Source organism: Prionailurus viverrinus, chromosome D1, assembly GCF_022837055.1.
Source record: "Prionailurus viverrinus isolate Anna chromosome D1, UM_Priviv_1.0, whole genome shotgun sequence".
Classification (NCBI taxonomy): Eukaryota; Metazoa; Chordata; class Mammalia; order Carnivora; family Felidae; genus Prionailurus; species Prionailurus viverrinus.
This window is the reverse complement of record NC_062570.1, coordinates 91,758,963-91,772,092: the sequence shown is the minus strand read 5'-3', so window position 1 is coordinate 91,772,092 and position 13,130 is coordinate 91,758,963. Positions and strand designations below refer to the sequence as shown.

At 38.0% G+C, this 13,130-nt stretch overlaps 1 pseudogene; it reads right to left on the bottom strand.

Moving 5' to 3' along the window:
* Positions 1-1,327: 1,327 nt before the first annotated feature.
* Positions 1,328-10,349, bottom strand: LOC125146533 (elongation factor 1-alpha 1-like; annotated as a pseudogene).
* Between the last annotated feature and the right edge of the window lie 2,781 nt (positions 10,350-13,130).

Sequence of the window (13,130 nt, the reverse complement as noted above, 5' to 3'; positions counted from 1 at the left end):
TCGGAAACTCAGCCAGCTGAGTCACCCAGGCGCCCTCTATATCAATTACAGGGTTTTTGTTTTGTTTTGTTTTTTGTTTTTTAACATTTATTTATTTTTGAGACAGAGAGAGACAGCATGAATGGGGGAGGGTCAGAGAGAGTGAGACACAGAATCTGAAGCAGGCTCCAGGCTCTGAGCTGTCAGCACAGAGCCCGACACAGGGCTCGAACTCACAAACTGTGAGATCATGACCTGAGCCAAAGTCAAATGCTCAACCAACTGAGCCACCCAGGCGCCCCTCAATTACAGTTTTAAGACAAAACCATATGCTAATTATTTCCACATGTGCATAGAAAATTCCACGGAACTCAAACGGAAGTCTCATCCATACAATGAACTGCCATAATCTTAGAAAGTATATTTGTTCTTCAAGTACTTCTCTTATATTCTGCACAATGTGTAACCAACATAGGACTATCAGAAATATTAGTTTCACCTCCGTCCACTACATAGTTAAGCATGTACATTTATGGCCAAGAAGATGCAGGAACAAGTTGGTTTTTGTTACAGAGAAAAGCAGAAGAGCCATGCAAGATGCATGACAAGAAGACCTGAGACATGAACTGACAAAGTGTGAAATGTAACAAGGACAAAGATAGGAGTTTTGACATAAATGACAACCCATTTCTCACTTACCTCTGATGCTTCAGGCTTCAAATCAGAGGAAAGATTTTGTAGCATGGAGAATCAGCGGGGGCTACAATCCAGCATGGCTATCATCCAACAGAAGTGATGGGATAAAAAAATAAATCAAAGATTAAGGGATTAGTATTTAATACCAGCTGATTAAAGACAGAGAAATACCACATGCACTAAGCTTCTTTTTCTATTAAATAACACATAAGTGATTTGTTATTTAATAGTTGTCTTTTTTTTTTATCATTCAACTTTTGTTTTAATGGGTCTCAAGATTCTGTCTTGACCAAGAATTTTGCTCAAGTTGTTTCTATTAAAAGGTACTGATTTTAAAAAATAATAACTTAAAATGGCCACATAGACACACACACACACACACACACACACACAATCGCCCACAGAACCTTCTCCTTTCCTTCTGAAGGCTCTATAACATATTGTGATTGTTCATAGTCTTTTACTTTAAACTTAAATGGCTAATTGACACAAACAGTTCTGAGACCTTTCTCCCTCCATTGATTAAGCCTGGGGTAGCAGATATTGGAGACAACATTCATTTAACCTTCTGAGCTCTCTAGGCAGGCTTGGTGCCCTTGCCAGCTCCAGCTGCCTTGTTGTCCACTGCTTTGATGACACCCACAGTGACTATCTATCTCATGTCACAAACAGTAAAACAGTCCAGAGGAGGATAGGTAGAGAAGGTCTCAACATGCATAGGCTTGCCAGGAACCATGTCAAAGATGGCATCATCACCAGATTTCAAGAACTTGGGGCCATCTTCCAGTTTATTCCAAAAACGAGGATCAATCTTCTCCTTCAGCTCAGCAAACATGCAAGATTTGTGAGCTGCAGGACAACCCGGCACAGGTGCATATCCAGCACTGATTTGGCCCGGACAGTTCAGGACAATCACCTGAGCCATGAAGCCAGCCGCTTCATTGGTGGGTCATTTTTGCTGTCACCAGCTACAATGCCACAATAAACATCTTCGACAGATACATTCTTGACACTGAAGCACACACTGTCTCCAAAAGAGCCTCACTCAAAGCTCCATGGTTACTTTCAACAGACTTTACTTCAGTTGTAATAAAGGTGGCCACCATTCTAGGTTTAAGAACACGGGTGTCCACTCAGCCCACAGGGACAATATCAATGCAATTTTGCAGATGTCCTGGAGGGGCAGACACAAGGGCTTGTCAGTTGGATGAGTTGGTGACAGAATGTAATTAAAAGCTTCAAGCAGCATGGTTCCACTAGCACTGCCATCCTTACAGGTGACTTTCTATCCCTTGGACCAAAGCATGTTAGCACTTAGCTCCAGCATGTTGTCACCATTCCAACCAGAAACTGGCACAAACAGACGGTTGTAACCAATTTTCTTAACGTAGCTGCTGACTTCCTTAATGAATTCCTTGTATATTTTCTGGCAGTAGAGTGGCTCACTGCAATCCATTTGGTTAACACCAACAATGAGTTGTTGCACACGGAGTGTGTAAGCCAGAAGGGCATGCTCATGGATCTGCCCATTCTTGGAGATACTGGCTTAAAATTCATGAACACCAGCAGCAACAATCAGGACAGCACAGCCAGCCTAGAGGTGCCTGTAATCACATTTTTGATAGACAGTATCTGTGTCTTGGGGCATCAGTGATGGTCACAAAACACTTGCCGGTCTTGAATTTCCACAGAGAGCTATCAGTGGTGATACTGCATTCAGCTTTCAGTTTATCCAAGACACAGGCATGCTCGAAGGAGCCCTTTCTTACCTCAGCAGCCTCCTTCTTGAATTTTTGGATAGTTTGTCAAGCCCACCACATTTATAGATCAGATGACCAGTAGTGGTAGACTTGCCCAAGTCTCCATGTCTAATGACAATGATGTTGATATGATTCCTTTCCCTTCCCGTTTTGGTGTAGGTTTACAAGTGGTTTTCATGACACCTGTGTTCTGCCAGCAAACCCACTGTGACAAAGTAAGAGTTGTATTTTATTTCTCACTGAATGCATGTAATGAAATTCTCATATTTGACCCACCCAGGATACTCATATAACAAAAATAGTTACCAGTTCTCATACATTTGGACAGGAAGAAATTTTTCCCTCATAATCAATTTCTATCAAATTAAGAAGATGCATGTGACAAAGTGGCTTTTAACTCAGTTTGACTAAACTCAAGGCTTCTTCCTGACCAAAGGAACTTCCCTTTTTGTAGAGCATTTATTTTGGAAAACTGATAACTGTGAATTATTTCCCTGTCCCTTTGAGATATACGCAAATCTTTTTTTTTAAATCATCTTGCCAGTTTTATGACCCAAGATTGTCAAGTATCTGGAAGCAATTCCTGTACTCACCAAGAAAAATTAGAGCCTGTATCACACAACTCTGTTAAGAAAGCAGGAGCCTAGGTTCAGTGGATGCCAGTTAGCAAGGCTACTCACACAGAAAATCATTTGCAAACTCAGGAAAAATTCAATGTGGTGGACACATTCCATTAGTCAACCTCCTCTATCTGTACTAGCTCACCTTAGTGCTAAAAACAGAGAGAGAGAGAGAGAGAGAGAGAGAGAGAGAGAGAGAGAGAGAGAGAACACAACCTTGCAACTTTTCTTTCAATGGAACTGAGCCAGACTGAGTTCTGGCCTCTTTCCACTATTGCAATATTCTTGAATAAAGCCTTCCTTGCCAATTTAACTTTTCCCAGTGTAATGTTTGTTTTGACATATGCATCCACATTTTGCATCTTCATAAGAAAACACAGCCAACATCCATTCATCATTCCTTGATTCAGAACTCACATTTATTCATTAATCTGGTACATGCAAGAGTCTTTCGAGTGTTGGGACAAAAAAATGAAATATCATCGCTCCTTATATTTTAATGGCCAGAAATCTTAAAATTCTATTTGTAAAGTGTATGTTGGAAGTAAAGATTCCTTTGGGAGAAAAAGGCTTTACCCAATCTGGAGCTTCATGATTTACTCAGGAGCTTTTCATTTGTTTATTTTTATTTATTTATCTTTTTTGATTGTTTGATTCTGCTATTTATCTTCCCTGAGCCAGAATCCTGAAAAAGGACCCAGACTCTCTTAACAAAGCTACAAACAGAAATTTCAGAAGGCTGGGTTTTTTTTACAATGATTTTGGTGTCAGGAGAAGAGTTTTATTCACTTCTTTTTGTGGTCGTTGAATTATTTGCTTCATTTATATTCCTTTCAGATATGAGCATGCAAATGCAAAGCTGAATAGGTGCTTTGTCTTTCTGCTCATCCCTTCTTAGAGAGGGAAATCTACTTTAAACTTTATGTGTAAGTGGCTGATGGAACAGCAGTGTGCTAACCCCAGAGATGTCAGCCACATGACCCTATAGTCCTTCATACTGATTTGGGAGGAGGCAAAGGGACCATTGTTTTGAATTTGATACAACTATACAATTAGATCCTGTCCACTAGAGCCTAAACTTTACCTCTAGGGTATATACCTAAGCCATCATATTGTACCACCAGTTAGTAAAATAACAACTCAACTCTCTTAGAGAAGGAACAGAAGTACTTTAAAGAATGTGGCAGACATCAGACAGGTATACAAAGTGAGAGTACTTTCCAGGTAGTTTTTTTTTTTTTTTTCCTGAAGATGGTATTATCTAGAATGAATATTTAACTTGGTAAAGTACATTCATTATGACACTAATTCTAGAATAAGAAGCCATTTACCCTTTCCAAAGCCATGAGGAGAAAAATCTGCTACAATCAACCTATTAATGACAGCTATTTAATAATGTTAAGAACTAACTCAAGAACTAAAGATAGATTTTGACAGAACTCTGAAGTAAATCTACTACCCTGTATCCATGTGTTTTTATTTTGAAAGGATTAAGTGAAATCTGCTGAAGAGGCCAGAGAAATGGAGAGAAAATGGAGTCACATGCCCTGATGTGTGACTCAGTAACTGAAAGGTAAAAAGTATAACTTCAGTGGAATCTATGAAACAGATCAAAACTTCTGGAAGAAAGCATGAGAAAGAAGTAAAAGACAAAGGCCATTTACCCAGTTAAGAGTCTAATAAGGTTAAGGATGAGAGAAACCACCTCCTCTGCACATTCTGATTATGTAGAACTTCTGGCTCAGCTCGGAGAGAACCAAAGCACACATGAAAAAAACATTAAATGAAAAATTGCTGAGACCTAGCAGTTTTATGTTGCCAATTTAAAAAAAAGTGTTTACTTATCTATTTTGAGAGAGAGAGAGAGAGAGAGCGCACACATGAGCTGGGGGGCACAGAGAGAGGGGAGAGAATCCCAACCAGGCTCTGCACTGTCAGCACAGAGCCTGACACAGGGCTCCATCTCATGACTGACTGTGAGATCATGACCTGAGCCAAAATCAAGAGTCAGATGCTTAACTGACTGAGCCATCCAGGAGCCCTGGATTTTTTTTTTTACATGTAAAGAAGAGAAGCACACTATGAGTATGAAAAGATGTTAATTGTAGAATTATTATTTTTAATAACTAAAAGCTCTAAATTACCTAAATATTCAAAAAGAGAATGACTGAGTAAATAATAGTTTAGTTATAATAAAAGAGAATATTAAGCAGATATTCAAAATCATGTTTAAAAACTTAATGACATAGAAATATCCAACCTAATTTTAGGAGACAAAAGCAGTAGGCAAAATACAATTTATGCTAATCACAAGTATATATAATATTACTTATATGTACATATAGATAAATATTAAAATTTGTGCTAAAATCGAAATATTATCCTTCCCTAGGTAAGGAGATTATGTATTTTTTTCTTCTTACATATCTTTTCTACTTCAAATTCCTTGCACAAAAAAAACACTGTTTTTGCAATCAGAAAACAATCTTCACAAATTAAAAGCTATAAATTTCTGAGACTAAAATTTTGCTCTACATGTAAGGTAACCACTCAGCTTGCCACAGCTTCACAGGTGTTGTCAAAGGCAAAGGTATTTATTACTCTTGACCCAGCAGCATGAGCCTCGTATTCACATTGGTCTCCTTGCCCCCAAGTCCCACAGGGGTAGGGCAGAAGATGCGGTTTAGGACCAGGGACCCAGAGTTTATGAAATCTAGATCTCTGGAAGCTTCTAGCAAACCTGTCTCCAAAGGGAGACATTATCTTTATCATGCCCTTCAGGTAACAAATCTGTCCTCTGCACCAAAGGGAGATACTGTCTCTGTCTTTGAAAGCTGTTAGCTATAAAAACATCTTTGAAAAGATAGTTTGGAGCAGAACTATCAATGCCTCTTGATAAAATAATTGTGCAGAAATACAAGAGACACCTCGGAGGTATGTGCCCCACGACAAAACACATTTGCAAACTCAGTATCTACTATCTTTTTTTTTATTCTAAACCTCTTTGTAAAGGAAACAGTGTCTCCAAGACCTTATATTTACAATTACTGATACTGCCATCATGCTCCCCTTGCCCTGAGTCTGCTTATCGAGTTCATCATAGGACAGCATTAGAACTCACTTTAAAGACCTACTAAGAACCTATAGCCCTGATTCCCACTTGTGACACTGCATTTCACTGCTAAAAAAACATAGGCTTGCCCTTTGGTTCTTATGCGTAGTTTCCAGTATCTATCACTCCCCAAAGGAATCTGTGGCAGAGGTTATAGAACTCACACTACGAGGGGAAATCTTCCTACCCACCCTGATGTGTGATGGGGCCACTTTGGGTAACCAGCTCATTTCAGCCAGTCAGAACCCAAAGATGCAAAATACATTTCCAATACCACTAAGATATATTCTGAGATGACTGCTCTTATCCATAAAATAAATGAAAATATGTTGTTAGACAAAATAAAAGTTTCTGATGCTGGTTCACACAGATACAGCATGCCCGTCTCCAACAAATCAGAATCTCCTATTGGTCAAATGGAGTCCACTGATACCGGAGTCACTAAACCACCATTCTTTCTGGCATTCAGGAAGTTGAAGTCCTCCTGAATTCTTGGACCTGTGTGTCTTTATTTTCTCTTTTTTCGAGAAAGAGATCAAAGTTAAGGTACCAGGAATGACACAGGCGAATGTCACACCACCTACCCTAACTGTAATTTTGAAAAATCACTCAGACTCTGTGATTTCTCTTTTTCTTATTACCACCATGTCTAACTTTGCCAGTATCCTATCTGAAGAAAAAAAAAAAAAAAAGATCTACAAAAGTAGCTAGAATTCCTAGAAAAGTCTAAGCAGAACTTCAATTCCCTCACAAAAAATAAATAAATAAAAACTGTAAATAGGTGAAGACATGTTAACTTGAGGGGTGAGTGGGAATCCTTTCACTGTGTTTCAAGTCATGTCATCACACTGTACACTTTAAATATATCGTATAATTCTATTTATCAATTATACCTCAATAAAGCTGGGGCGGGGAGAAAGAAAAGCCTCTCTAGTCTGTCTAGAAAAGTTCATAAATAAAATTAAAATACTAAAATCATACAGCTTCTCTAAAATGTTCATGGCACTTAGTGATTTCTTGAAAAGGCAAGTAATGGGGCGCCTGGGTGGCGCAGTCGGTTAAGCGTCCGACTTCAGCCAGGTCACGATCTCGCGGTCCATGAGTTCGAGCCCCGCGTCAGGCTCTGGGCTGATGGCTCAGAGCCTGGAGCCTGTTTCCGATTCTGTGTCTCCCTCTCTCTCTGCCCCTCCCCCGTTCATGCTCTGTCTCTCTCTGTCCCAAAAATAAATAAACGTTGAAAAAAAAAAATTAAAAAAAAAAAAAAAAGAAAAGGCAAGTAACAATTTACTATGATGGTAACTTGTAGGATTTGCAAACACCAATGTCTGAGAACAAAGAAGAGAATTAGTATGGTCTATGCTGATTATGAATTAGCTTTTCTCATGTTTCTGTTCATATCTCCTATTAAATAAATGCTTTGGTTTAAATCCAATTAAAGATTTTATTGGTCCACAAAGCTTTCCTTTTCCCCAATCTATTATACTATCAATGGTTAAATAAATAAATAAAACGCTACACTATGAACAATGGTAGGAATATTGGTGAGTTAAAAAAATGCTATATTTTTCATGCTGACATTTATGAAAAGTCAATAAAAATGTTAGAGAACAGAAGTAGACAATCATGTCCTTTTTTTCTTTCTTTGTCAATAGTGTAAATAGGCCCATATTTTATAAATATTTTTGTGTCCTACTTCATTTCACTTAGCCTGAACCTTTTCCAATGTCATTACAAAGCTTTATTGTAACCAATTATTCAGAAGTAATATAACTTATGTAACTATTCACTTTTGGGCACTAGTTATTTTCTTATTTTTCACACTTACAAAAAATAGCTGCCTATTTTTTCTGTTACCGATATTCTAGATCATAAACTGGAGACATGTTATTTCCTAAGCTAGATTCCAAGAAGCAGATTACTGTATTACTAAAGGATGGGGTCATTTCTAAGGCTCTAGACACCCTACTGCCAAATTGCCATCCAATATGTTGAATCTATTTGCACTTCTTTTGTGCTGCATGGGAATTTTCACCCCACTGGAGTCTTCTCAGAGCTAATCACTAAAATATTAGAAGAAAAATATTTTGTTTTTGTTAATGTTTGTTTATGTTATTTACATTTATTCATTTTTGAGCAACAGAGAGGGACAGAGCACAAGTGGGGTAGGGGCAGAGAGAGAGAGGGAGACACAGAATCCGAAGCAGGCTCCAGGCTCCAAGTTGTCAACACAGGGCCCAACGTGGGGCTCGAACTCACAAACTGTGAGATCATGACCTGAGCTAAAGTCAGACAAGTAACTGAGTGAGCCACCCAGGCGCCCCAAATGTTTATTTATTTTTGAGACAGAGAGACAGAGCGTGAGCGGTGAAGGGGCAGACAGAGAGGGAGACACAGAATCTGAAGCAGGCTCCAAGCTCTGAGCTGTCAGCACATTCATTTTGGTTTTAATTTATATTTCTTTACTGAGAATTAAAATTAAACTTTTTTTCTCTCATAAAAATGTACCATTCGTGTTCCTTCTTCAGCAACTTCTTAGTCTTTTATGATTGCAAAGGCTTTTTCGATCTCTATTTTATTCTCCTGTTCATAGTGGTTAAGCTAAAAATCTGTATTTTTCTCTAGTCCCTTAATGTGAATTGGGTTGTACCCATCAGAAAGCATGAGTTCTGATGGAAGTGGAGGTTGATGCCACCTCTCTGCTGTGGTACCAGCAGACTAGCGGCTTCCAGAGCATGTAGATATTGGCAGTGCCCATTTTCCAAATTCTGTTGTCTACTCACCAGCTTCATCAATGTGGAGCACTTGTGACATCAACAGCAAAGTTTCTAGCAGAGCAAAATTGGGATCCTGGCCATTCTCAAGGCAAAAATCTTACTGTGGCTCTCTGCCGGAAGCCGAGCTATCCAACCTGCCTGATGGCAGGGCCCGGGCGGTGGATGGATCGGAACTGCAAGGCGACCCACAAATAGAGAAGCTTCTTGTACTCCCGCTTGTATGTAATTTGGCCTTAATAAAAGTACCTGGGGAATTGTCTGTTGGGGAATCACCCTCGACAGACCCCCCCTGGGAAAAGAACCATTGGGAAAGAAATAAGGTTCCACAAGGAAATTGTGCAGCCCTACATTTAGCCCTTGCCACCCCCTATAAAGACTCCTCTACCTAAAGGAAGGATAGCCTCATACATTTCCCAGCCAAGGAAGGAACAAACAGATTTGAAAGCCCCACTCGGGTAACTAAGGAGTGTATCTATGGGCACAGGTCACTCCAACCCCTAGGCCCACTTGGCCCCCAGGAGGCATTCCAGATGATTGAACCTAGTAGGTTAAGGTACAGAATGGTTCATTAGTTCCTAGGTGCATTGTCTCTCTGGGAATGCATAAGGCGTGGGTTCCTAAGGCCCTCTTGGCCCCCTCCTGGAACCTCAGACCGAGGTGAACACTTTTGTTCTTCAAAACCACAAATGGTTCAGGGACACAACTAAGAGGTCATGTCCCTGTAACTGTTCCACTTGAGGTATGAGAGATAAATGACCTTTCATGAAAACAGCAAAGCAAATGCTTTATAGGTTATAGATAAACGTAGATACATAATGAAAACAATGAAAGAAATTAATCAATAAGCAAAGGGCAGGAGGGAACATTATGAGAAAACAATCATGTTATTCCTTAAAGGGTGATTACACAAAGGAACAATTTTATTTTATCTTATTTTTTTTTTATTTTTTTTTTTAACGTTTATTTATTTTTGGGACAGAGAGAGACAGAGCATGAACGGGGGAGGGGCAGAGAGAGAGGGAGACACAGAATCGGAAACAGGCTCCAGGCTCTGAGCCATCAGCCCAGAGCCCGACACGGGGCTCGAACTCACGGACCGCGAGATCGTGACCTGGCTGAAGTCGGACACTTAACCGACTGCGCCACCCAGGCGCCTCGGAACAATTTTAGAATTAGGTAATGCCAGAAAACATAGATGACGCATGCTATAAGGAAATTGCTAGCAAATATAATGCCACATTTGCCACAATAAAGTGGCCAGTACAACACATTGCTGTTGTCTGTGTCCATTTTTATTTTTGTTTTATTTTATTTTCACTTTTTCACTGACACTGGGGGTTCACTGGGAACCCCCAGACCTGCTGGAGCTGGACTCCGGCAGCTCTCTGAATCCCACTTCCCTAGCCATTCTGAAAATTTTGAAAGCACCTCTCTTAAGTTTCTTTATTCTAGAAATATCTGCAGTGATTTCCATTTCCTACACTGAAACATGGCTGATACATTGTCTATTCCTCAGGTCTTCAGGTTTCTGTCCTATAGCATAGTTTACTGAAAAATTTTAGTGACTTTTTTTTGCAAAGCATTGCAAAAACAATTAATATTAAGTATTTTATAACCCTCTTCATAAAGGGTTTTTAACTACTATACCCTAGTATTAGTATTAATATATCTATTAGTATTTATTTATTCCAGGATCTTTGATTTCTATATTCTGGATTCCAACTTTTCTCTAGACTACTCATTAATTCCCTTTATTATTACTTTTTAAATTATGAGATACATTTTAGCTTTTGATACATTTAGAAAATATAAAGGTTATAGTTATTTTAGATTTTAAGTGTTTTTTTTTTATCATTAGTGTGTTTTCTTACCTGTCAAAGAAGAATGTCCTTATTTTTCTTTAACATTTTTTTGGGGTACTCATACAAATTATTTTCTTCAGATGAACTTGAGAAATGTGTTGTCAAGTTCTAAAAACTAAGTCCTAAGCTAGTTTTAGAACGGTTTACGTCTTTACATGGCTGAAACTTTCCATCCATATTCTCCATTTATCATTTATTCAACATTTTCATGTCTTAATAAAATATCATAGTCCTAATTTTCTTAAGATATTTACATTTCTTACTAAGATTATTCACAATCTTTTCTTTTTCATTGTGTATATATTTTTTTCTTTGTAATAATTCTTTATCCATTTCTCCCAACCCCACCTCCCACCTCTAGCAACCACGAACTTGTATCTATAAAACTGTTTGTATTGGATTCTACACAGAAGAGAGATCGTATGGTATTTGTTTTTCTGTCTGATTTCACTTAACATAATATCCCTGAGGTCCATCTATTTTGTTGCAAATGGCAAGATTTCATTTTTTATAACTGAATAATATTCCTCTGTGTGTGTGTGTGTGTATGTGTGTGTGTGTACCACATCTTCTTTATCCACTTCCACTGACAGACACAGGTTTTTTTCATAACTTGGTTATGTAAATAATGCAGCAATGAACACAGGGTTGCATATATCTTCTTTTGCATTTATGCGTTTAAATCACTATTTTCATTTTCTTTAGATAAATACCCAGAAGGAGAATTGCTGGATCATAAGATAGTTGTGTATTTTTGTAATTTTTTGAAGAACCTCCATAGCTCTTTCCATAGTGGCTACACACATTCCCACCTACAGTGCACAAGGGCTCCCTTTGGTCTACATCATCATTTCTTTTCTCTTTGATAACAGCCATTCTGACTGGCGTGAGGTAATATCTCATTGTAGTTTTGATTTTTATTTCCCTGATGATTAATGATGCAGAACATCTTTTCATGTACCTGTGGGCCATCTGAACATCTTCTGTGGAAAAATGTCTATTCAGGTTTTCTGTCCATTTTTAAATCAGATTGTTTTTTGTTTGTTTCTTTGTTTTTTGGCTATTGAGTTGTATGAGTTCTGCATATATTTTGGACATTATCCCTTTATTAGATAAGTGACTCGGAAAAATTTTTTTTTCTCAATCAGCAGACTGCCCTCTCATTTTGTTGATAGTTTCCTTCAGTGTGAAGGATGTTTTAGTATGATGTAGTCCCAATTATTTTTGCTTTTGGTGTCAGATTTTTAAAAATAAAATCATCTCCAAAACCTATGTCAAAGATCTTACTGACTATATTTTCTTGTAGGAGTTTCTAGTTTTCATGTCTTACCTTCAAGACTTAATTAGTTTTGAGTTAATTTTTGTGTATGCTATATGGCAGTGGTCCAGTTTTATTGAAGAGACAGTCATTTGCCCATTGTATATTTTTGTCCCCTTTGTCATAAATTACTTAACCATATATGCATGGGTTTGGTTCTAGGCTCTCTATTCTATTCTATTGACCTATGTGTCTCTTTTTATGCCAATACCATACTGTTTTAATTACTATAACTTTGTAATATAGTTTGAAATCAGGGACCATGGTACCTCTAGTATTGTTCTTTCTCAAGATTGCTTTGGCTATTTAGGTTGTGTGTGTGTGTGTGTGTGTGTGTGTGTGTGTGTGTTGCTTTACAAATTTTAGAATTACTTATCTATTGTTTTGAAAAATGTCACTGTAATTTTGATAGGGACTGCACTGAATCTGTAAACCACCTTGGATAGTATGGACATTTTAACAATAGTGATCATTCCAATTCATAAGCATAAATATCTTTCCATTTACTTGTGTTTTCAATATCTTTCATTAAAGAAGTTTCAATATATAGGTCTTTTACCATCTTGGTTAAGTTCATTCCTAGGTATTTTAACCTCCTGCATGTAATCATACATGGAATTGGTTTTTGTTTTTGTTTCTGTTTTTTAATATTTATTTATTTAGAGAGAGAGAGAGAGAGAGAGAGAGAGAGAGAGAAAACAGGGTAGGGACAGAAAGAGAAGGAGAGAGAGAGATAATCTCAAGTAAAAATCTGTGCTGATAGCACAGAGCCTGTGGCATTCAATCTCACAAACTATGAGCTCATGACCTGAGCCAAAATCAAGAGTCAGATGCTTAATTGACTGGGCTACCCAGGCACCCCCAGAATTTTTTCCTTTATTTCTGTTTCAGATAGTTTGTTATTGGTGTATAGAAATGCAACAGATTTTCATGGATTGATTCTGTATCCTGCAACTTCATTGAATTTATAAGTTCTAATATTTTTTTTTAATTTTTTTGATGATGTCTT